This window comes from Camelus bactrianus, chromosome 18, assembly GCF_048773025.1.
Source record: "Camelus bactrianus isolate YW-2024 breed Bactrian camel chromosome 18, ASM4877302v1, whole genome shotgun sequence".
Classification (NCBI taxonomy): domain Eukaryota; kingdom Metazoa; phylum Chordata; class Mammalia; order Artiodactyla; family Camelidae; genus Camelus; species Camelus bactrianus.
In genome coordinates this window covers 15,992,141-16,016,968 of record NC_133556.1, presented here as the reverse complement: position 1 = coordinate 16,016,968, position 24,828 = coordinate 15,992,141, and the positions used below count along the sequence as shown (strand labels likewise).

Sequence of the window (24,828 nt, the reverse complement as noted above, 5' to 3'; positions counted from 1 at the left end):
AGAGGTAGGGAGAGAGACAAGACAGGGGGAGGGGATTAAGAGAGATAAACCAGTAGGTATAAAATAATAAGATGCAAGGACATATTGTACAGCACAAGGAGTACAGCCAGTACTTTACAATAACTTTAAATGGAGTATATAAAGCTAGAAGAATTTCAAATCTCTATGTTGTACACCTGAAACTAACATAATATTGTAAATCAAATATTCTTCGATAAGAAAAAATTTCTGCTTTAGTTGCGTCCTTCACATTTTGATATGTTGTATTTTCATTTTCTTTTCAATTAAATGTGTTTTTAAATTTTTCTTGAGACTTCCTTTTTGACCCACGGATCATGTAAAAGCGTGGTATTCAGTTTCTGAGTGTATGGAAATTTTCCTGTTATCTTTCTGTTGTTAACTTCCGGTTGTATTCCATCAGGGTCAGACTACACACTGCATGAGTTCAATTCTTTTCAATTTGTTGAAGTTTATTTTATAGCCCAGGAAATACAGTCCTCTTAGTACATCCATGGGCCCTTGAAAAGAATGTATATTCTGCTTTTGTTGAATAGACTGTTGCATACATGTCAAAGAGGTCCTGTTGGTTGATGGTGGTAGCTAGTTCTTCTAAATCCTTACCAATTTTCTAATTATTTTATCAATTGTGGTGAGAAGGGTGTTGATGTCTCCCACATTAATTGTGGATTTGTCTATTTCTCTTTTCATTTCTATCAGTTTTTGTATCGCATATTGTATGGCTCTTTTGTGCATACACTTTCAAGATTGGTATCTCTTTTTGGTGGATTGACCCTTTTACCATTATGTTATGGCCCTCTTTCTCCCTGCTGTTCTGAATATTTTTATCCAATATTAATATAACCACTGCTACTTTCCTTTAATTTGTTTTCATGGCATATCCTTTTCTATCTGTTTACTTTTAATCTACGTATGCATTGAAATAGTTTCTTAGAGATGGTATATAATTGGACCACATTTTTTTAGTCCACTGCACCAATCTGTCTTTTAATTAGTATCTTTAGATCATTTTCCTTTACTGTAGTTACATATATTGGGGCTTAAGTCTGTCATTTAAAGTTGTGTTTCCTGTTTGTTCTCTCCGCTTTTAGTTTCTCTGTTTTGTCTCTTCCGCCTCCTTTTGGACTACTCAAACATTTTTTATAATTCCATTTTGATTTATCTAGTACTTTTTAAACATTTTTTATTGACTTATAGTCATTTTACAATCTAGTATCTCTGAGTGGTTACTCTAGATATTACATTGCACGTACATAATTTATCGGAGTCTGCTTGTAGCAACATTTTACCAGTTCAGCTGAGGTCTAGGAACCTCACTTCCTTTTTGTCCCTTTACCCCTAGTCATTTATAATATAATTGTCTTAGATATTACCTCCACATACTTTGAAGTACCTATTAAACAGTCTGATGATTTTTGTTTCACCTAGCCCACGTATTTTTGAAAACTCAAGTGAAGAATAAAATCCGTCGTACTTAAACATACTTTTGCTCTGTCCCTTTTTCTTTTTCTCCTTTCTGATGTTCCAAGGCTCCATTATTATTTTCTTTCCGCATAAATAACTTCCTTTAGCCATTCTTTCAGGGAATGTCTATGCCAAATTCTCTTAGTTTCCCTTCATCTGAATGTATCTTGCTTTCCCCTTCATTCCTGATGGATATTTTTCTGGATGCAGAATTTGGGGTTCATAATTCTTTCCTTGCAACACTTGAGCAATGCTGGGCCACTTCATTCCAGTCTTCACGGTTTCTGACTCTAAAAATCTGCTGTTGTTCTAATTGCTTTCCCCTAACATGTAATTTCTCTCCGGTTGCTTTCAAGATTTTTTTGTCTTGTTCACTCAGCTTCTTCAGTCTGTCAGTTTATGACTTGTGTTGAATTTGGGGAATTTCCAGCCATCATTTCTTTGAATAGTTTTTCACCCCCACCCTTTTTCTTCTCCTCTAGGACGATGATGACCTAAATGTTAGGTCTTTTGTTATATTCCACGTGTCTCTGAGGGTTCTGTTCACTCTCTTCTATTTTCTCCCAGGGGTTCAGATTGGGTCATTTCTATTTTAAGCTCACTGGTCCTTTCCTCTTTCCTCTCCATTCTGCTGCAAGCCCACCTATTGAATTTCTATTTCACCTTTGTATTTTTTTAGTTCTAAAACTTCCATTTGGTTCTTCTTTCTATATCTTACATTCTTTACTGAGCGTTTCTATTTCTTTTCTGAGACTTCCTATATTTTCAATTGTTTCAACTGTGTTCATAGTTCCTCACTGAAGCATTTTTAAGACAGCCACTTTAAAATACCTGTCAGATAATTCTAACATCTCTGCCATCTTAGTGCTGGATTCTGTTGGTTGCCTACCCCCCCCCCCTTTTTTTTTCATTCAAGTTGAGATATTCCTGGTTGTTTGTATGACAAGTGATCATTGATTGATACCTGGCCATTTATAAATATTATAAGACTCTGGATCTTACTTAATTTTGTGTTTTAGCAGGTCTCCCCTGACGCTGCTCCTCTGACACTGAATTGGGGGATGCTGTCTCATTACTGCCACGTGGAGATGGAATTCCAGGTTCTCCACTCGGCCTCCACTGACACCCAACGGGGAATGGGGCTCCGTATTACGACTGGGCAGGAATGGGAGCCCCAGCTCCCTGCTAGGTGTCTGTTGATTACCATGCTACCTGGGAGAGGGCAGTGAGTCTGGTCACTGCTCCCCACGTGGCCTCCACTGGTAGCATAGAAGGTGGCCTCACTGATGATGAGCAGTGGCGAGAGTCCTGCCTCTCCATCAGACCTCATCTGGACCATCCCAGTGAGGACGGGAGTGAGTCCCTCATACCGCTACGCGGAGATGGGAGTCCACGCTCCCTACCTGGTCTCCATCAACAGCACCCAAGCAGAGGATCTGGGACACCTCATCGCAGCCACTCAGTCCTTGCTGACAGAAATGGCAACTTGGCTTCTCTGAATGGCTGGCTTTTCCAGGAGATGGTCTGAGGTAGATGAGGCTGAAGGGAAATCTAGAGAACCCACCACTGTGTTGTTCCTCAGGTTTTGAGGTTCCAAGACTGTCTTCTCTCCATCTTTCAGAGTCTTCTTATGTTTGTTTTATATATAACGTCCAGGGGCTTTTAGCTGTACTTAATAGGATAAACAGGTAAAAGTATGTCTGTCCACTTCATGATACCAGAAGTGGACATTCCCTGATTAAATTATTTTTAATATTTGTTGATAGATAGTATATGCACATGGTTCAAAATTCAAAAGGTACAAAGAGAACCTAACGCTGGTCTATCGGATTCTTGATGCTCGTGTCCTCAGCCACCTCCTACTTTCCTGGAACTGCCTCCCCAGCTCCCCCTTCTAGTCCAGAGTCTGGGGAGGGGGTGCTTCTCACACTTTCACACCTTCAGTTAATCACAAGGGTTTGCTGCAGTGGACATTAGTCATCAACGCTGACTTCCACGCCGTCTGAGAAACCTAGCGGCAGCCTGGCTAGCACGCGTGGCCACTAACAACACAGGTTAGTTCCAGGGCTGTTTCTCCCCACTGGACCTTGCGCTCCGGGAGATCAGAGCTGGCTTCTGTTTTTCTTGACAGATATATCCTCAGCCCCTAAGAAGTGCCTGGCACCAAAATGTACCACGGTTATGTAAGATGCTAACATCAGGGGAGGCCGGGTGAAGGAGACATGGGAACTGCAATTTTCTGTTTTGTCTTTGCAACTCTTCTATAAATCTAAAATTACGTCGAGTTAAAAAAAAATAGCAATAATGCTGGCAGGCGAAATAAATAAAAGTGGGTTCCCACAAATGTGAACCTGGCTTGCTTGTTCCTTTTCCTGTGGCTGTCATTCCTAAGCCTCATCTCCAGAGCCCTGGGCCATCCTTTGAGCCTCTGGAGTAATATATACCTGCCAACACCTGAGAGTAGGTAATGCCTAGTGCCCGGCGCTGGGAGAACTCCCTGACATCACCCAGCCGCCCCTGTCCGGTGCATCGGCCTCAGCAAAGGAAGCAATTGAAGGATTTGATTATACCAGCACTTTGCGGAGCTCACTCAACCCATCAAAATAATTGTTTGACTTAATGTGAAATCTGAGATCCGCAGCTGCGTGTCTGTCCTCCCCAGGAACTCAGAGCTGGCTGCTGCCGGCGCTGGTCTCAGCGCCTCCAATTCACAGCAGTTTGGAAGTCTCCCTAATTAGTTCCAGCACCATTCAGGGTGTCATTTTATTTTCTTTTATTTTTATTTTTATTTTTAATGAGCCAAATAACATATTGCTGCTTAAGTTTCTGGGAGACGAGGAGCTATAAATAAAATTATAATTCACTTGAAGTCTATCACACAGATAGACCAAGTTCAGAAGGAAGTTTTAATTTGACTAATGAGATGAAACTTTGCAGAGTGTGGGCTGTGGGTATGAATATCACTCTGTCACCCAGAGCGGGGCATTTCCCCAAAAGACCAGGGAGACAGTGCAGCCTGGAGGCAGCGAACAAAACTTGATCTGCTCAACAGAGGGTGTCAGTGGGGTCCAGGAACCCCAACTCCAATCCAGATCTCTGACCTGAGTCTTCTTGGCCCAGAGGCCCTGCCTCTCCTTTCTTCCTCAGGTCTCAGTTTCCCTTTATAGCCAAGGAGGAGGAGGAAGCTCATGTTTCCATCAGTTTTTATGACCATGAGAACATCTTATATATGTGAAAATAGCTCATCCCGGGGAGCCGGTGCTGTGATGTAGTGGTTAAGGGCTTGTGCTCAGAAGCCTTTCTGCTTGAGTTCAAATCCGGCTTCCTTGATTCACTGGCTGTGTCTATTCAGGCAAATTACTTAATCTCTCTGTGCCCCCACTTTCTTTGCCTGTTAAACACTCATCAGGCTTCTTAAAAAATTAATTGATATATAACTGAAAAATTGTGCTGAACACTGGAATTTGACACAACATTGTAAAATGATTATAAATCAATAAAAAATGTTAAAAAAATTAATTGATATATATCCAAATTGCTTCAAATGTATAGAGAGGACATAGCAAATTCTCTAGAAGTCTTATCTAGTAGATGTATTCTCAGAGAACCCTGAGATATTCCAATGCCTTTGTGGTCCAGATATCACAGTGGTCTGTGGCCCTCCAAAGAGCCACGGTATGTAAACAGGTCGACAGTATGTCTGTGACATTGAAATACAACGAGGGAAGGGAGGCGTTAGGGAACAAGGCTGAGAAACACTCCGAGGCGGATCTACAGTAATAACTTGTGTGCAACGTTTAGCAGGCACGTCCCTTGTCTGATCACATCTGTTGTGGCCTAAGGTTTGGGACCAGCTTGGCCATTATTTAAATCTGGCCCTCCTACTGATAAACTGTGTGATCTTAGCAAGTTACATCCCTTCTCTGTGCTTGGGTTTTCTTATCTATAAAATGGAGCTACTGAAGTTGTGGGAAGGATGAAATGAAACGAACGCACGGCGAGGGCTTAGTGCAACGCCTCCCATACAACAGACGCTCGATATATGGCAGCTATTATGCGGATGAGTTTCCTCATTATTTTACTGAGCATGTAAAGAGCCCAGCACACAACGGCCACATGATCCACGATAGCTCGGCAGTGCCTCGGCACCATCTCAGGGCTGACGCTTCCTCGCTCCCTCTAATGATACCAGAGACATGTTGCTGTTTGCTATGCAAATATTTCGCTGTTCATCTGTAATCATAACATCACGCCATCGAGGGGACTGTGACAAAGAGGAACACACTGATGTGGGATATTTGCAATGGCTCGTCAGTTCCTGGCGGACCTGCACAGAGGCGGCCGACCAGCCTCTGGCTTCCCTGGGCACGTTTCCGGAGAGGATGCCTTATCAGTGCCGCTGGGCACGGAGCGCCTCCTCTCACACAGTCAATCTCTGATCAGCCGAGGTGCCCTAAAGAAAGGACCACTCTTAAATAATCCATATGGAATTAAAATGATGGAAATGTGCACCTGGCCACTCGGGGGTTCCCACCAGAGCAGAAGGAATTCTGGACTTGTGCTCAGGGAAGAGAACTGGAGAATGGAAGCCACTCCGGGCACTCCTGTGCACCCAGGGGCCAAGGCTTGTGTCGTGACCCACACAGCCCATAGGGCCATCTTGGCTGCCTACAAAGCCCCCAGCGTTCACGGTAGGGGGTGTATCTTTTTCCTGCTCTAAGTGCCCTCCCTAGGTCTTACCTAAATTCTTCCTGTTGTAGATGGAATCCATCTCTCACTGGGTCTTGGAGACTCCTAAGTATGGCTTCCACTTGGGTATGGAGAATGGAAATGGGGGGCATTGCAGGCCAGCAAGCACCCCAGCTCAGCCCCTCCAGCCTGCTGACTCAGCCTGTCGAGCACAGGTATGGAGGGGTACCTCCCAGCTGGCTGTCCAGGAGTCTCCTTGGGGATGACAAGTGTCTTGAGGCATGGGGGTCTTCGATGGACAGAATCCAGCCTTTTGCCCCAGCTTGGAGACGGTCTCTCTTGGGCAGTCAGCTGGTACGTGGAGAATAGAGATTATCCTGTGCGTATGTATACAGAAGCCTCACCAGCCCAGCACCCCAAGGTCCCATGGGCTGTGTGGCTGACAGGTCAGCAACATTTACTCACAGGGAACTTCTGCTGTGCCAGGTAGATGCCTGGGGTACCAGAGATAAAACAAAGGACAAACAAACAAAAACAAAACCAACAACAACAGCAAAGTCACTGCCTTCATGGGGCTTACCTTCTAATCAGGATGGGTAACACAGATGTAAGTAGGGGTGATATGGGAAAATAATAGAATAAATAGTAAATAATAGATATAAATGATGGATTAGATTATTACATCCATATTATAATAGATTAGATTATTATATCTATACTAAACATAGATATAAATAATATTAGGGTAGGCTGTCTGATGAGGAGATGTTTGAACAGAAGCCTGAACAAGTAGAGGGGGTGGTGGGCGCAAGAAGCCACGTACATCTCGCAGAGAGGAAAGCCTGGGAGATTGAATGTGGTTGGTGGGTTCATGACTGGTGGGGCCGGAGCAGAGAGAGCAGGCAGGAAGTGACAGGAGGGAGGGCAGAGGGGGCAGGAGCCAATCACGGAGGAGCCTGTGGTTCATGGGAAGGTGACTGGATCTCATTCTAAGTGAAATCAGAAGCTACTGGAGCCTTAACAGCAGGTGATTATTTTTACGGGGTGACTCTGATTGCTGGGTAGGCGATTTTAAACTGGCCCCCAAGGGTCGTGCTGAAGTGCTGGCTGGTGTTCCCCAGTTCCAGAAGGCTGTGATGGGCCTTACGGAGAAAATAATGCATCAGATAAGCTTCGCTCAGGCACGAGTCACAGCGCTGCTGGCTGTGAGTTCAATGTTAATGAATCAACAACGTATATTAAATGAGCTGTGTTGAAATAGAAACACACACTAAACAAAGCTATGTATTGACTGATGGATGAAAACGTCACGACCATAAGCTCACGGGAACCTAGCCCCATATTTCACCTATGAGTGGTGCATTATTCAGGAATCATGAATTCAGTGTTCGTGGCGACTTTATAGAACATAACTCCCATGAATAAAAAGAATCAATTGTAAATGGGTTCAGGATATATTGTGGAGGCAGAGGGGGAGAGAGGACCATCACCTGACTCCATCCTTCCACGGGTGTTCCTTCCTCAGCAAACCCAGGAGGCGGGGATTATTTTACAGATGAGCAAACTGAGGCCAACTTCACGCTGCCAGTGAAGGCAGAATCGAGGAACAAGCCAAGCTCTAAATCCAGTCCTCTCTTTCTCGGTGTATTCATTTGCTTGGGCTGCCACGACAAAATATCACGCAGTGGGTGGCTTAAACAACAGAAATCAATTTTCCCACAGTTCTGGAGGCTAGAAGTCCAAGATCAAGGTGTCGGCAGATTTGGTTTCTCCTGAGGTCTCTCTCCTTGGCTTACAGACGGCCGCTTTCTGGCTGTGCACTCACGTGCTCTTCCTCTGGGTGTGCCCCTCCCAGGTTGGATGAGGGTCCACCTTAAGGGCTTCCCTTGGATTGAATCACCTCTTTAAAGCCTCTGTCTCCAAGGAGCCACATTCTGAGGTCCTGGGGGTTGGGACCTCAACAGATGGATTTCAGGGAGACACAATTCAGCCCAGAACACTTAGCAACAGCTGTACTTCCTCTCACGCTCTCTCTCTCTGTCCATCAATCGTAAAATAAGGGCTTGCTAAAAACAGGCTCACAGACATAGAAAACAAACCATGGTTACCAAAGGGGAAAGGGCGGGGAGGGATTAATTAGGGGTTGGGGATTAAGAGACACGCATTACTATATATAAAACAGGTAAACAACGAGGACCTACTGTATAGCACAAGGAACTGTATTCAGTTTCTTGTAATAACATATGATGGAAAGGAATCTGAAAAATATATGTATATGTATAACTGAATCACTTTGCTGTACACCTGAAACTAACATTGTAAATCAACTACACTACAATAAAAAAAAAATTTTTTTAAAGGCAGGCCTTGTAGAGCCCTGGGGGAGGCATTGTCCATTTCTCTCTGATGCTGTTAAGTGTTCTTGTCTGTCCTGTCACTGAGGCCAGAACTGCAGCCTGGAGCATCCAAGGAGGAAGGAACAGGCAGAAACAAGAAAGCCGTGAAGTCATCTTGGGTTCTTTGACCACAGAATTGTCTCCGCCTTCCCTTGCCGCACGATTCTTTCTGCCATTTAATAAACTAACTCCAAAATGATGAGAGAAAGGAAACCACTGTCTCAAGTCCTGGAAGCTCCCTGAGGGATTATGGGATTTTACATCATTAAACAGGAGCCATGTAATCTTCTACCTGCTCGCCTCCATTGCATATTGTATGTTGCCCCCTCACTACTTCTCAGCTCCTCTTTCAAGTTGCAAACACAATTCACTGGGACAAAAATGCCTCTCCTTCATTCTCTGCTTGGCTCCTCCAGCTTCTGCGGCCCACATCTTCTCAGCCTGCCTAGCGTCCAGCTGGGGTGCACAGGGCCCCTCCACTGTGCCCAGGTGGAAGCCTGCCTTGGCGAAATAGCTCACTTTCCCAAGCCTCTGTTGGTTCACCTCCAAAATGGGTTTGAATTATTTTCTTGACTGGTTCGCACGGAGGTCTAAGAGCCCTGCGACTGCCCGGGGCCTGTCATGTGCTTCACAAACCAGAAGCGCTGTGCAAATATTATTATTGTCAACATGCTTTGGAAAGAACTGGCTCCCCAGGCACGAGCAGCGGCGGCGACGGGGGGACTCTGATGATGCTGGGGGCACAAGGCTTCTCTGCTTTGGCCTGGGTATCGCGGGGGCTGCCAGGGCATTTGTGACCCGGCAGCCATCCTGGGGCAGATGGTGCGGAAGGACAGCATTACAGACACTCTCATCCAGTGTCCTACAGGTTTATGCCTTTGGGGCCCCGGTAGGAAGAAGAAATAGAGGAAGCAGGCCAGATGTTTCTCAGAAAATATGGAGTCGAGGGAGTGTGGGAATTAGAGATTTTTCTTTCAAATTCCTTGTCTTAGAAACACTGAGCGTGCTAAGTAATGCGCCTGACAGGCAGAATCCGACCCAGGGGAGTTCAGTTAAAACTCTGAAGTTGGCTTCTGTACACGATGCACGTGCTCTTTTCACATCCCCTGGGCCCACCCAGAGGTCGTCTGCAGACCGTGTCTCTCCGCCTGAGGACAGTTGGCGGTCAGGTCAGGATGCTCAGTGACACCTGGGGCAGCCTGGGTGTCGATGCTCCTGGAGCCACCCCCTACCAGAGGAACAGAGGCGAGTGAAACCCTCCAGCTTGCTTGGCCGGCAAAGGGACAGTTCTAACGTTCTGTCAGAGGGTCTCCTGCAGGACTGAGCCCCGCTGGCCCACTGCAGGAATAAGCCAGCTCGCTGATGCACCGTTCCTTGGTGTCCCGTCCTTTCCCATTTCCCTTCCCTATTCCCACCATGGTTCCTGGCTTCGTGAGATAATGAACAAGGTGCATCCAAACGCTTGCCTCAGATCTGCTTCTACGGGAACCCAAACTACGACAGTGCCTATGCAGTGTTCTGCAAGTAGTCTCTTTGATACCCATGACACCTGCATAACTTTCGCCATGGGGAGTTCACTACCTCCTGAGTTAGTTCATTCCATTCTTAGAGGACTCGGATCATTACAAATTAAAATTTAAATGATCCTCCTTACAGCAAGCAGCCATCTATCTTCTCTCTCCAGGGCCATCCCTCTGTTCTCCTATGATGTCACTTGAAATCCCTTCACAATCTTGGCGGTTCTTGCTGGTCAATAGCTGTTTTTCAGCCCAACACTCAGAGCCACATACAAGAATGCAAGTGTGGTCTGGCCAGCCAAGAGCACAGTAGCTCTGGTAGCGTGGTCCCCTGGGCACCAGACCACCGGTTCTGCTGCACCCCTGGCTCACTCTGAGAATGTGGATGATCTTAGCTGGAGTCCGTCATAGGCTGTCACAGCCAGCCCAGCAAATATGGTATTCCCAGTAGAGGGAAAGGAAGCAAGAAGCAGTCTGGACATACGATCTGGCCTTAGGGACGGCCAGTAAGCCAAGGTGAGGCATATTCATGAGACTCTCAATTGTATTAGAAGCCCAATTCAAGGAGGCTTGAGGAACAGAAAGGGCACATTGGCTCAGGTCTCTGAGAAGCCCCTGGTAGATCCATTTGCGGGTCCCCAAATATGCCACAGGGAAGACATCTGTCCTGTCACCCTATCTGGTTCCCTTGTGTGGGTTGTATGCCAGGCAGGCTTTCGTCTCCTGGGTGCTTACATGGTTTCCAGAAGCTTCAGGCTTACATCCTCCCAGTTCAGCAATGTCAGGGCGAAGAGGAGGCCTCTTTCCCAAAAGAACCAACAAATGTTGCTTTCATTCTTTTCTTTCCTTTTTTACTGAAGTATAGTTGATGTACAAATATTATGTAAGCTACAGGTGTACAACATAGTGATTCACAATTTTTAAAAATTTTTCTCTTATTTTTATTTTTAAATTTTTGGGGGGAGGTAATTAGGTTTATTTATTTATTTATTAATGGAGGTACTGGGGATTGAGTTCAGGACCTTGTGCATGCTAAGTATGCACTCTACCACTGAGCTATACCCTCCCCCTCAATGATTCATAATTGTTAAAGCTTATAGTCCATGAATGGTTACTACAAAATATTGGCTATATTCCCTGTGTTTCACAATATGTCCTTGTAGCTTATTTATTTTATACATAATAGTTTGTACCTTTTGACTCCTACCCCTACCTTGCCCCTCCTAATAGCCAAGACATGGAGGCAGCCTAAATGTCCATTGACAGATGACTGGATAAAGAAGTTGTGGTATACATATACAATGGAATACTACTCAGCCATAAAAAAGAATAAAATAATGCCATTTGCAGCAACATGGGTGGACCTAGAAATTGACATTATAAGTGAATAAGCCAGAAAGAGAAAAAAAAATATCATATGATATCACTTATATGTGGAATCTAAAAATAAAAAGGACACAAATGAACTTTCATTTTTATTTGATGAGCTTGGGTCACCTGCACAGCCTGGAGCTGGGAGTTGGGGTCAGCCTCATACAACTCCCTATGGACTAAGAATGAGGGAAGGGTGGTTTCTCCAAAGGAAAGAGGGAATTCTATTACGAAGAGAAGAGAAAAAACCCAAGACACCTACTCTAGGCAGCCTAGGATTCCTGTAAGACTCCAGACCATCATGAGTATCCAAGAGGTCTGAGTTCCAAAGGTGGATCTGAGCAGCAGGGTTTCCAGGGTGGCTGTCTGAGACAGTGGGGTCATCCATGGTAGCAGCGCCCAGACCCCTTGGTAAGTGTTAGCAGGACAGGGCATGTGGAGGCATATTGGTCAACTTTGATTGAGCCTTTACTATGGAAAGGCACCGGGCTTTTATATGGATGATCCCAGTCACCTTCAGGGTGCTCCCATGACTGTCATTAGCCCATTTTACATATGGGAAAACTAAGGTACCAAAAGGTTAATGAACTTGTGTCCAAAGTCACACAACTAGTGACAGAACCAGAACTTGAGGGCAGAGTGTCATTCAGAGCTGCAGTTCTCAACTTTGTCTATGCATAAAAATGACCTGGAGAAATTCTTAAAAACCCCTGTGCCAGGCTGCACCCTAGATCACAATCTGTGGGATTGGGACGCAAGCATCGCTATTTCTAAATGCCCCCCATTACTACCACCCAGGCCAGTGATCCCACTGTGCACAACTGAGAACAGCTGGTCTACCTCTCCCCACTCCTCAAGAGAGAGCTTCTCACTGGGCAGAGCTGGACAGGCTGGGCCTCGACCGAGAGCTGGGGGTAATGAGCCATCTCCTTCGTGTAAATTACCTTCACTTCTCTCTGCGAAGCCAGCCAAATCTCTTCTCCCAGACAAAACTTTTGAATCTACTCTCCAGCAGATTTTAATAGTCCTCTTGTTAAGCTGCTCTGGTATCTCAGTGGGAGCGCTCCAAGGCTGGGGGCCCTCTGCATGTTGGATCTAAGTCACATTTTTCTGAGAGTCCCTGATCCCAGAACCAAGGACAAAAGTTGGAAGCTTTATAAGACACAAAGTTGATCTCATACTCACCCATTTCACAGATGAGGACATGGAGACTTCACCTCTCCTCTCACATTTTCTTGCTGAACAACTAATCCACTGGCAAGCTGTCGAAATGACTGAAAGGCCAAAGAAGAGGGTGTAAGGAAAAAGGCCACTGTTACGGGCTGAATATTTGTGCCTCCCCCCAAAAGCTCTATTTTGAAACCCTACCCCTCAATGTGGGAGGTGGGGCCTTTGGAAAGAAATTAAGATTAGATGAGGTCATGAGGGTGGAGCCACCATGAATGGGATTAGTGCCCTTATATGAGTCACCAGAGAGTTTGCATCTTCCCTCTGCTCTCTACCATCTGAGGACACAACGAGGGGTCAGCAGTCTGCCACCTGGAAGAGGGTCCTCACCAGAACCCAAACATGATGGCACCGTGATCTTGACTTCTAGACTACAGAACTTTGAGAAATGAATTTCAATTTTTTCCTAAGCCACGCAGTCTATGGTATTTTGTTACAGCAGCCTGACCCGAGAAGACAACTACTAATCCACAATTCCATCCAGACTCACTTCTCCAACATCCCCCAGATAGTCCAAACTTTCTAAACCATCCAATTATTCTGAAAAGCATTTATGGAGCACTTAGTGTCTCGTGAGGCTGTAAGAATGTAAGGAATTTGAGATACGAGCCCTACCCTGGAACCCCTTCAGAGTGTGGGACTGGCTCTGTTGGTTGCCCTCCCCAGGGCCACTCCTCCGCCCTCTTTGAAGCTGCCTGAACCTGCTGCTTTCAACAGCAGCAACTGAAAACACAGGCGTGTCGTTTCCCAGCCTCTCTTGCTGCTAGGATTGGGAGCATTCTGGCCAATGGAAAAATCAGCTACGGGACCTCGAGAAAATCAGCTACGGGACCTCAGGAAATACTGTCTTCCTGATTAAAAAAGAGAAATGTCTGGGAGAGCTTTATTCACCAGCCTGCCCTTGCCCCTTCTGGCTTTAGAATGAGTTTGCCTGAAGACCTGGAGGCCTGGAGGCTATGAGAGGAGACCTGTCACCACACTGATGATGGTGGAGCTGAGATATGGGAAGAGCTTGGGTCTGTAATTCACTGTTGAGCTACTGACCCACTCCTGGAGTGAGTGACTTCTCCTCTTCTGGCTGTGATAGAAAATCAGATCCTCTGTTGTGTAGACCACTTTCCATTGGGTGTTCTGTCCCTTGTGGATCAAAGCATTTCCTGAAACAGAATGCTATCAAATAGACGTAGGTCTCTTCCTTTTTTTGGTAATAAAATTCTTGGCTGGTTAAATACTCTCTCTGAGACTCAGCTGCACAAAATATAAAACAGGAAAAATGATGACTACTTGGCTAGCTTGTTGTAGGGATTAATTGAGACAACAAAGGTACGTGTACAGGAGACACGGTTGGTGTTTTCCAGATGATCATGACTCTTCCTTTTTCCCGCCAAATACAATACAGCAGACGTTATAAGCACAGGCTCTGGAATCACCCAGACATTGGCTTGAATCCAGGCTCTGACACTTAATCTGTGACCTTGAGCAGGTCATCTTACTGGAAGCTCATCGTCCTGATATGTAGAATGGGCATGATGTTAGTATCTGCCTCCCCAGGCCGTTGTAAAGATTAGGGAGGAAATAGCTTGCAAAAATCTTGACACCGAGGCAATACATAGCAAACATTCAGTGTATGCTAACTATTGCTTATATGTCGAATAAATTGTCAGAAGAGAAGATGATAAAGCCAGTGAGAAATGGCACTGTAGTTTTACCATCCACAGCCTCACTTCCTCCTTTCCAGCAGAAGCCTGCTTTTGTTTCAGCTACTATTCAGGTATACCCCATCCCCAGCTGAGCTCAGCTCGGATGCCATGAGTGAACCTGTCTGCATTAAGGTGAGCCCATCCCTTTGCCAGTGACAGCAATGCTGGGGACATGGGCTTGTGACCTGCCTCTCACCAATGGGGGAAGCTGCTGGGCAGCTCTCAGCGAAGTTTTCTCTCATCCCCACTGGAAGGGATGCCCTCTCTTCTTGGTCTGGATGTTTTCATGTCTGGATGTGATAATGTAAACAGCTTCAGGCAGCTTCCTATGGACTAAGGGGGAAGGCAGCCTCAAGGATGGTACAGAGATGAGCAGAGCAAACCTGGGTCTTTGAAGATGGAGTTGAGCTAATAGTCACCTGTCCTAAAACCCTCCCTGCCCAGAAGTCTATACATCTGGGGGCAGTACTTGGAGTTGTTCACCCCAGTTGGAGCTGAATTTTCTGTTGTCTATGAACAAAAGCATCCTAATGGACATGTTGCTCCCTCAGTAGCCAAGCTCTGGGCTTGACTCAAACATGGGGTCACAACATCATAGAATGATAGATGTCAGCGAGCTCATTCTGTCTCCAATACAGAAATGAGAGGATGAAGGCTTCCCAGAGATGGGTAGCAACTTGCCCCAGGGCACGCCGCTAGCAGGGGGCAAAGCCAAAATGCACGCCCGCGTTTCTCACGCTCATACCTTACTCTCCTCGTACCCACATGTGGGAAGAGGAAAAGCTGATGTGATCTGAGTAGAAGAAAAAAGGAATGAAAACCAAGAAGTGGAACTTCTTGCAGGTCCTTCTAGAGATCTGGCGGTTGTCCAGGAGCCCCTGAGGCCTCACCCAGCCTCTAGCTCACCAAGGCTCAGATCTTCTTAGTGTTCCCTGCACTGTGATGCATGTGGTTTTAAATGCCAGAGCAGGGGCCTGATACATTCTCTTCCGGGACTGCTGGCTCTTGGGACAAGTTGCAGATCAGGGTGACGACAGGGCCCGGGTGAACCGCTGCACTGCGGTCAGAGGGACCCTTTCACTTCACTGCATGTTCACAGCGCTGAGCATCAGGGCAGTAACTCTCAGACGCACAGAGAGAACTGGCATCGAAACACTGGTGGGGGCCTCGGCTTCAGACAGACCTAGAGGCATCAGTGCCCCTGATAGCAGCTGCCTTGTCTTCTCCCTGCCAGGTCAGGGCTGAGGGCTCACTCTGCATAAACATGCTGGGGCCGGCCTTGAATCCAAGCACACTGATTCCCACAAGAGCAAACGGCCCTGGAACAGCAGGCAGCGTCTCCACGTGCCCACCTCTATAGGGGTCTCCTCCTCTTCCGAGCACCTGGGAGGATCACGCTTCTCCACACAAACACCCCGCTTCAAGGTGGGGTTATGCGATTAGCTCTGGCCAATTGGCTGTAAGCAGCATGGATGCATATATCTTCTGGATCAAAGCAGTTAATTGCGCGTGTGAAATCTTCCAATTCTCTTCCCTGCCTTGGCAGTCATGGAAAAGGGTGTGTGATGGAAGTGTGTAAGATGGAAGCCACCTGGAGCTCTAAATTACGACGTGAAGACAGCTGCCCAGGAGAGAACGCGGTTTCAATCTACAGTAAGGAGCAGATGTTTGTTGTGTAAAGTCACTAAGATTTTGGTGCTGTTTGTCATTGCAGCGTAACCTTGCCTAACTGGCCCTGGAATCTAGTAAGTATCAGTAACAGCCATCACCATTTATTAGCGCTTACCAGGTTTCAGGGAGGGTGCTAGGACCTCTGTGGACCTCACCTCATTTAAATCCCACACTAACCCTGTGAAAAGAAGGTTTGGGATTTTCCCAGAGTCAAACACCTAAGACATGATGATGCAGTGAATTCTCATATCTACACTGATCTTACTCCAAAGACTCACATGCTTTTACTGTTAAACATGGCGGGGGCGGTGGGGAGAAGGAAATACTGAGAGAAAAGCTTTTATAATGTATTGAAAAAATCAGATAGAAAATTCTGTATATAAGATGACTTCAATTATTTTTACATACACACACGAGAAAGTGAGAAAGAAACAGAGAGAGAGGGAGAGAATGGAAGTGAACCACAATATATACAGTTGAAATCTTTAATGGGTGGTTTTATGGAAGGTTTCTATTTTATTTTTATACGCTTCTATAATCTTTTAGGTCTTCTACAATGAGTAAATATTATTTTATAGTCAGAAAAAAATGCATTTTAAATGTAGGATAGTAGCCAAAATAGAATGTGAATTTCTGAGATCCAAAACCGCCACGACTCAAGAAGACTCAAGGAGTGATGGAGAACAAATGCTTATTAAGCCCCTACTATGTGCCTAACATTTTTTGTAAGTTAGAACATTTAATCCTCTCCATGATCCTGAGAAATAAGGATTAATTTTTCCAATTTGCAGATAGAAAGCAGGGATTCAGAGAGGTCAAGTAACCAGCCTAAGGTCACACAGATATGACATGACCGACAGGCTTTTGGACCCCAAACTCACATTCTCTTCACTACACGGTGCTTACTATAATTAGCCCCCATGGGCAGTAGTTCATAGTTTGGTTTTGAATCTTATATTCCTCCATTTGTATGAGTGCAGGGATGCCTGGGTTTTATCCCAAATCAGAGCCACAGGGCCCCTCGAGGTTTCCCAGAAGAAACAACAGCAAATGAGAATCAAGCTATTAATCATTGCTTATGCACATTTGTCGTCTTAGGAATTTATGGAAATTTATGCTTTAGGGAAAAGCATAACCCTTGGGGCTGTTGTTCATAGCCTTGTTTCGAGACCTGGGGAGATATTTCCTCCCTCTGTGTCCCAGTTTTACCTCGAGCCAGCCACCCGAGGCCAAGCCAACGTGAGAAGAGGAGCCAAGGGAAAGTCGGATGGCTGTCTACCCTAAATATCCAAAGTGCTATGCAGAACACTGTCTGCAAACTTTTTATCCTGAAGACTCTCAAACACAAAAGTAGAGAGTGTAACAAACTCCCAGGGATCCATCACCCAGCTTCAACAACTACCAACATTCTGCCATGTTTGTTTCATCTCTACCTTATATTTTGTTTCATCTATATCTGATTTATTTTAAAGCAAATCCCAGACATCACGCCATTTGCACCTCAATACTTTGGTAACATCTGGTTAAAAATGGACATTTTTATACATAACCACAATGTTACTATCACACCTCACAGAATCATAATCTTATCTAATACCCACTCCCTATTCAAATTTCCCAATTGCCTAAAAAATTAATTTTAAGTTCATTTTCCCAAATCCAGACTCACATAGGCTTCATTCACCGTATTTGATTGTTAAGTCTCTCAAGCTTCCTCCAGTAGGCTGACGACATAACGGGTCACTGAAGCATAAACACTTCCGAGAGTGAAAGAAGGTACTGTTAATAATATATCAAGACAAAAAGTATAAACTAAGATTGTCCAGGGAAAACTATAGAGTGGCCACACCTGTAAGCATCTCCTTTTCATTTCCATGACTTAGTACCCGTCTGTGTCAGCGGTCCTACGGAATGATGCTCTGTCCAGTTTGGGTTAATCGCTTCCTCGTGGGGCTGTTCCACAGGATCCTAGTCTAGCCTGCGCTCTTCTTCTCAATAAGAGATCTACCACTCAAAGGTCTGATTAGACTCAAGTGCTGCATGACTTTTAAATGTGCAGTTACCCTCCTGTATTTCTTTCCTGTTGCTACTGCCATAAATTACTATGAATTTAGTGGCTTAAAATAGTGCATTTAAAAAAATCTTATTTGGAGAGCGGAAGCTGCAAATGGATGTCACTCCGCTGGAATAAAGACGCCATCGGGCTCCATTCTTCCTGGAGTCTTGGAGGTAGGGGTGAATAATCTGTTTTCTTGCCTTTTCCAACTTCCAGAGTCTGCCCACATCCCTTGGTTCATGATCCTCTTCCTCCGTCTTCAAAATCAACATTGGCAGGTACGTCTCTCTGGTCCTCGCTCTCTGCCCTCCGTGGCCCCATTTAAGGATTCTTGAGAGTACATTGGGGTCCCCCCAAATAAGTCAGGATCATCTCCTTATTTTAAGGTCATCTGATTAGCCACCTTAGTTCCACCTGCAGCGTTCATTCCCTCTTGCCATGTAACCTAACACAGTCATGGTTTCTGGGCTTTAGGACACGGCCAGTATTCTGCCTGCCATCCACACCCAGTGATCACTGTAGTTGAGTCACAGGGTGAAATCAGTTGAGCCTTCCCTCCTCTTTGGGAAAAGTGACAAGCAGGTAGTGATTACATTGGCTACAGTAAACAGCCATGGACCCTCAACAGCATCCTCACACCTCCTTTCCACCTTCTCTTTCTCTGGCCATGTGAGAACCTCCAACTTGCCCTTGGGGACACACTTTGGGCTCACACTGAATGGCGACAGGGCTTTGGAAATGTCATTTAACTTCTCTGGTCATCAGGGTTCTCATCAGAGACGAGAAGAGAGTGGTACCCAGTTCCAGACAAGGCGGCTGGCGCACAGCCCCGTTTAGAAGGGGCTCTGGCAGGCGGAGCGCTCTCCGCACTAACGCAGTGGCGCTTCCCTGCCCCCCGCCCCTGCCGCTGGCCTGGCTTCACCTGCAGCAGCTGCTGACCTCGCTCCACTTGGAGCCTGAGCTTGTCGTCACCCCTGGGTCTGTCTCCGTGCAGCCTCCTGCAGCTGCCAACGCGGAGCTTGCTAGTCTCATCCTTCTCATCTCAGTGAAAAAAGGGATTCTGGCTGCGGCGGGAGAGGATCCTTCCACCATGTGTGATTCCTGAACTCGGCTTCTTAGAAAGAAGAGGGGTTTCTCTCTCTGAGCCACTGGATCCAGAGAGCGGAATTGAGCGTGTGAACGAGTACTGAAGTCCCCATCAGATGACCGGAGCATGAGCCCAGGAGCCGGGGCTGGGGGAGCGGCCGGGAGAGGCTGCCGGGGAGGGCGCCTCAGGGCGCGTCTCGGAAGCCCAGCCGTCACCCTCTCCCGGCCCCACAGTCTGGCGAACTTCCAGCCCTTGAACCAGCAGGAGGGGGTAAGAATCCTGCTATTTCAGCTACAACAAACAGCACGGAGCAGGAACAACGAGGAGCAGAACACCACTGCCTCCCATATTCCAAGACAGAAGGGGAGTTGAATAGAGAGGCCTGAAGGTGACAAGAAAACATTAGAGGTGCCTCCAAGCGTCGACAGCTAAAGCCACAGAAATGCCGGTATAGACACAGACACATGAACACATATTTCTGTTTATATGTGTTTATATATAATTGTTTAATTTAGAACTACGAGATACCTCCAGGGTTAGATGAAGAAGCCACTTCTAACTAGTATTTTGCAACCTTCTCAACACATGTTAAGCACGATGCTAGGCATTTTTCTGCCATCGGCACATGGAAAGCCCCAGCAGGGCTGCAAGCAGGCATTCACATACCCATTTCACAGATGGAGAAACTGGCAGAGAAGTTAAGGAGGTTGGCCAAGGACACATAGGTGGTACCCTGACTTTCATGGAGTTTAGGACAAAATTAATATCTTCCTGACAAAAAAGTCAGCATGTTGGTACCACTGAGTAGCTGAATAGTCAAAAGAAGCTGTTTGATATTTGCATATCTTTAAATCTTGTTCTAAATGGTATCATTTCCTTTAAATAGACTACGCGACTATGAATAATCAGCAATTAATAATTATTATGCCTCATTAATTTAATAAAGGATTATGTCTTTATAGAAAACGCAGAGATAATTGGAAAAGAAAGTTAACCCATGCTATGTTGGCTTCCAAGGAGAAGATCTGCCTATTTGGAGGAGATGCCCAGAGTCCAGAAAACTCTCTCACCTGGGGCCAGGTTACCCAGGCTGCTCTCCTGTGACGAAACGGGAGGTGGAGAGCCAGCCTTATGACCCCAAACCTATAAACAGCCCTGCCACTAATGAAACAGAAACCTCAGGAAACGAAACAAAACAAGCAGTGCAGTTAGCAGCTCACCAGGGCTGCGAGGCCTGCGACTGTGAATGTGGGGGACATGGGCAGCGTGGCGATCTCAGACAGCTGCAATTTGCAGAACTGCCACTTTGGAAAGATAAATATAGGTCGGGTGGCCCTTTTGGCCAGGGAGAAGGAGGATGGGGATGGAATGTCACCAGAGCGCTAATCCAGGGTCACAAGTTCAGGGCTGGCAGATCCACCCACCGCTTTCTATCTGGCAGCCCCTGGTCTCGTCCTCCAGTCAGGGCGACTGCAGCAGCTTTCTAAGTGATCTCCCTGCCCCCGGTCTTGGTCCCCTGCAATCCTAAAGGCAGCCAGAGTGAATCTGTCAAAAGAAAAATCTGATCCTATTGCTCCCCTGCGTTGAGCTCTGGTGTTGGCTTCCCACTGCCCTTGGGATGGAGCCCAGAGGGAGGGGGCCCTGCTTGACACCCGAGGATCTTCTTGCCCATCCTTCTTTCTCCTCCTGGCTGAAGGCTGGATGCAAAGCCCCGTGTTCTTCCAGATTCATGCACATGCTCCTTCTCTTCTGAGAGTGCCCTTCTGCCTCCCCTTCCCTCATTGGGGTCACCCTCACCTGGTCACCATGTCTCCACCTGGTGTCCCTTCAAGGCTAGGCAAACCCTGTAGGCTCCTAGAAAGCCCGGGTTCTCCTCGAGGGCGTCTGCAACAGTACTGGCTCATAAAGTGACACTCATGAGGGTGAGAGCTGAAGGCTCAGGTGCAGAGGGTGGCAGAGCCAAAATCAAACCTGTGTCTGTCTGACCCCAAAGCCTGTGCTGTTAATTACACTGCCCTAAGCTTTGCCTGTGGTCCCCTCTTTGATCATCGTTTCAGCAAGATTCTCTCTCTCTCTCCCCCTCTCTCGGCCACACCTCCTCCTTTCCCTTTGTGGGATAACTCCCATCTGTGCTTCCAGCCTCTGCAGAGACATCCCCTCTCTGGGAAGCTTTCCCTGACTTCCTCAGGCTGAGCCACACGCTCCACTTCTGTGCCTGTCCCAGTCCTGGCCACATCAGTCAGGACACGCTGGGCGATGCTGCAGAAACAAACAACCTCAAGACCTCAGAGGCCTCAGCGGTGATGTTTTCGTTCTCCCTCACACTGCACGGTCATCTAGGGCCGCCAGCCTCGCTCCAGGCCCCACGTGGACCAAGCAGCCTCTAGCTAGAACACTTCTGGTTGTCACGGCAGAGAGTAACCAGGGTCTCTGTGGAGGGGATCAGCGTGGAAAAGCTCTTAAGGCAGAACTTATCCTATTAGCACACATTTTATTGTCCAAAGCAAGCCACGTGGCCAAACTGGACCCGGAGCGGGCGGGAGGCAGAGCCCTCCTGTGCAACCCTCCGCTTCACATAGGGTCCACCGTCAGCGCTCCAGACATGTTACAACGTGGTGAACCGCTGACTTCTCTGCCTCCTCTGCTGTGAGCTTCTCCAGGCTTTGGGCTTTATCTGCAGGATCTTGCCTTGCACAGTTCCTACACCAAACAGGGCCCTACCATCTGCATGCTGAAGAGACAAATAAAAGAAATGCCTGAATGCCGTCCAGACCGGAGCCCTTTCTCCATCCTGACTCCTCTTAGCTCCTCCCACTGCACAGAGACAGCTCATGTGCATGACTGCTCCAGCCACACGGGTCTTTTTCTCTTCCACAAACATGCCAGGCTCATTCTCCAGGGCAGGGCCTTCACAGCTGCTGCTTGTTCCCTGGGACCCTCCCCCTGGAACCTGTGTACACTGGGGACACCTCCCTTGACCGCCACCTTTAAAAGCGCTCTCCAGCCACAGCCCTGTCTATCCTCATGACCGTTCTCATTCTCTCCACAGATATTAGGCTGTATTAAATTACATCGTTGATTTGTTTCCTTAGTGTTTGTCTTCCTGACCAAAATGTGGCTCCTTGAGGCTGGAGTGATGTTTGGAATTGGTCAATACCCCATATATATATGTGTGTGTGTGTGTTGAATTCATGAATATGTGAATGAATAAATAAATATGTAAGTACACAATTTATTGTCACACTACCCAAAATTACTCTCTGCTTACTACATAAAGTGGTGTCTAGAGAAAAATAATGCATGAGCTCAGACTTCCCTGGATTTTTTTTTTAAAGATCCTCAACCCATCAAAATCAGCCCCGATGCCCTTCTATAATGTATGACGACAAGCAAAATGATGGCGAATTAAATGTTTAATTAATGTTTATGATTGCCACCATATTAGCTTGCAGTCAAATTTATGATCCAATAGATCTGCCGTCTTTACAAGTGACAGGTTGACGATTTGGCACCGGGGGCTTTGGCGTCCGTTGGAGTCCCGTGCGTTTCTGCCCTTTTCTAGCTCCTCTGTGAGGGAGCAGCCCCGCGTGCTGAGAGAGCCAAGAGACCACTCACCCATTCGTCCCCTGAAGCCTGATTGAACCCACCGCCCAGCAAACAATGCCAGGTCTGCAATGAGCAGACCAGGAGTGAGTGAATTCGCGCATGCGTTTATTCATTTAACGGACTTTTTATTTTTGTCTCCAGCAAGTACGACGTGTTGCGTTAGGTGGTGAATAAAACAGAACTGGAAATAAAAAGTGCGGGTCTGGTTCCAACTCTGGACTCTCACAAAGTTCACGCAGTGAGTAAGCAACAGTGGCAGATAGGACCCCTGCTAACCTAAGCACACCTGTGTGGCTCTTTCTTACAGACAGGCTCTCCTTGCCTTCATCCCCACCCATTCTTCTCATTCCTCACCCCTGAATTTAATCCATCAGTGAGAACTGACGGAGCTGCCTCTGAAATACACCCGGAACCCATCTACTCATCTCCTGCTCCACCGCCCCGCCTCTCGTCTCTCACCTGAGTGCTCACAGCTCCCTCCTGCTCTCCCACTGCTCTTAGACTACGATCAAGTCTCTCATCATAGCCCACAGATCCTTGCCTGGCTCTCCAACCTCATCCTCATCTCTCCACAGTCCTGCGTTAGGCACCCTTTTCCTCCCCACTAGGAAAGCTGCTTTCATTTCACTCATTAAAAGGCAGATGTAAGAACACCTCAAGCTACAGACAACACAAAATCTCGATCAAGGAAAATTAGCTATTTCCCATAGCTGAGTCGGGTCATAGGGCCATGCCAGAACCAACAAAAACCCAGGTTGCCTCTGCATTCTGATTATCCAGTCTCAAATATGGCTTTCCACAGACTAGCTCCCTCAGAGCATAAGATGGCTGCCACAGTTCCAAGCATTCCACTTTCCCCCATGTGTCTCTTTCTGTCTGAGCGGAGAACCGTCCCAGAAACCCCTCTATACTTCCTTCACATCTCATTGGGCAGAACTGGGTCACATGTCTATTCCTAAACCGATCCCCAGCAATGGGTAGGACAACCTTGATGACCTTGGACTTTTTAGAATTTAACCCCAATTGATGATGGGGAGAGGCTGACATCCATACAAACCTGGGGTTCTGCCAAAATGGAAGAAGGAGAACAGTTCTGTGGGGAGATAACCAACCTGCCTGCCCCAACCAGGAGCTGGGCTGTGGCACATGCTGGGTTTCAACCCCAGTTCTGCCATGTAGTTGCCAGGAGATACGTGGTAAGTCCTTTTGCTTCTCAATGTCTCAGTTTCTTCACCTATAAAGTGAGGTTGGCTGTAGGATTTACCTGAAGGTTTTTGTTAAGATTAATGAGTTAACACACATAAAATAACTTAGAGTTGTGTCTGGCAGGTAGTAAGGGGTAGCTGATATTATTCTGTATGAAAACTCGGTTTAAGGGGAAAGACTTGTTCTTAGTTTCATCACTAGAAACAAGAAAAGAGGTTTTAAGTACTTTTCACTGGGGACGTATGTCTTCACAACAGTTTCATGATGTGGGTGATAGTATCTGCTGACTTCTAGTCTTGGGCTTGTTCTTCTGAATAATGCTTCCAAGTCAAGAGAAGCATTTTATTCACCTAGAGGGCTGGTGTCTTACTTTGGCTGCTATAACAAAAACACCATAGACTGGGTGGCTTACACAACAAATATTTATTTCTCACTTCTGGAGGCTGGCAAGTCCAAGATCAAGGTGCTAGTAGATGCAGTTTCCAGTGAGGGCTTGCTTTCTGGTTCATGGATGGCTATCCCCTCACTGTGTCCTTTCATGGTGGAAGAGGTAAGAAAGCTCTTTGGGATCACCTTGGATAAGGGCATTAATCTCATTCATGAGGGCTCCACCCTTATGACATAATCACCTCCCAAAATCCCAGTTCCAAATATCATCACACTGGGGTTTAGGTTCAACACAGAAATTTTGGAGGAACACAAGTGTTCAGTCTATAGCATTCTAGCCCTGGGGCCCCAAAATTCATGTTCTTCTCACTTACAAAATAAATACATTCATTCTATCTGAATAACCCCCAAATCTTAACTCATTCCAATGTCA

General features: G+C 46.5%; 1 long non-coding RNA gene across 3 annotated transcripts in view; it reads right to left on the bottom strand.

The window, feature by feature from the left end:
- The window catches only part of LOC123618549 (uncharacterized), a 367,703-nt gene that overhangs the window by 58,343 nt on the left and 284,532 nt on the right, over nucleotides 1-24,828 (bottom strand). For all 3 annotated transcript variants that reach the window (XR_012500311.1, XR_012500310.1, XR_012500313.1), the window contains one exon: nucleotides 12,641-12,729. This is a non-coding gene — a long non-coding RNA (uncharacterized LOC123618549). The remainder of the gene's footprint in view (nucleotides 1-12,640; nucleotides 12,730-24,828) is intronic.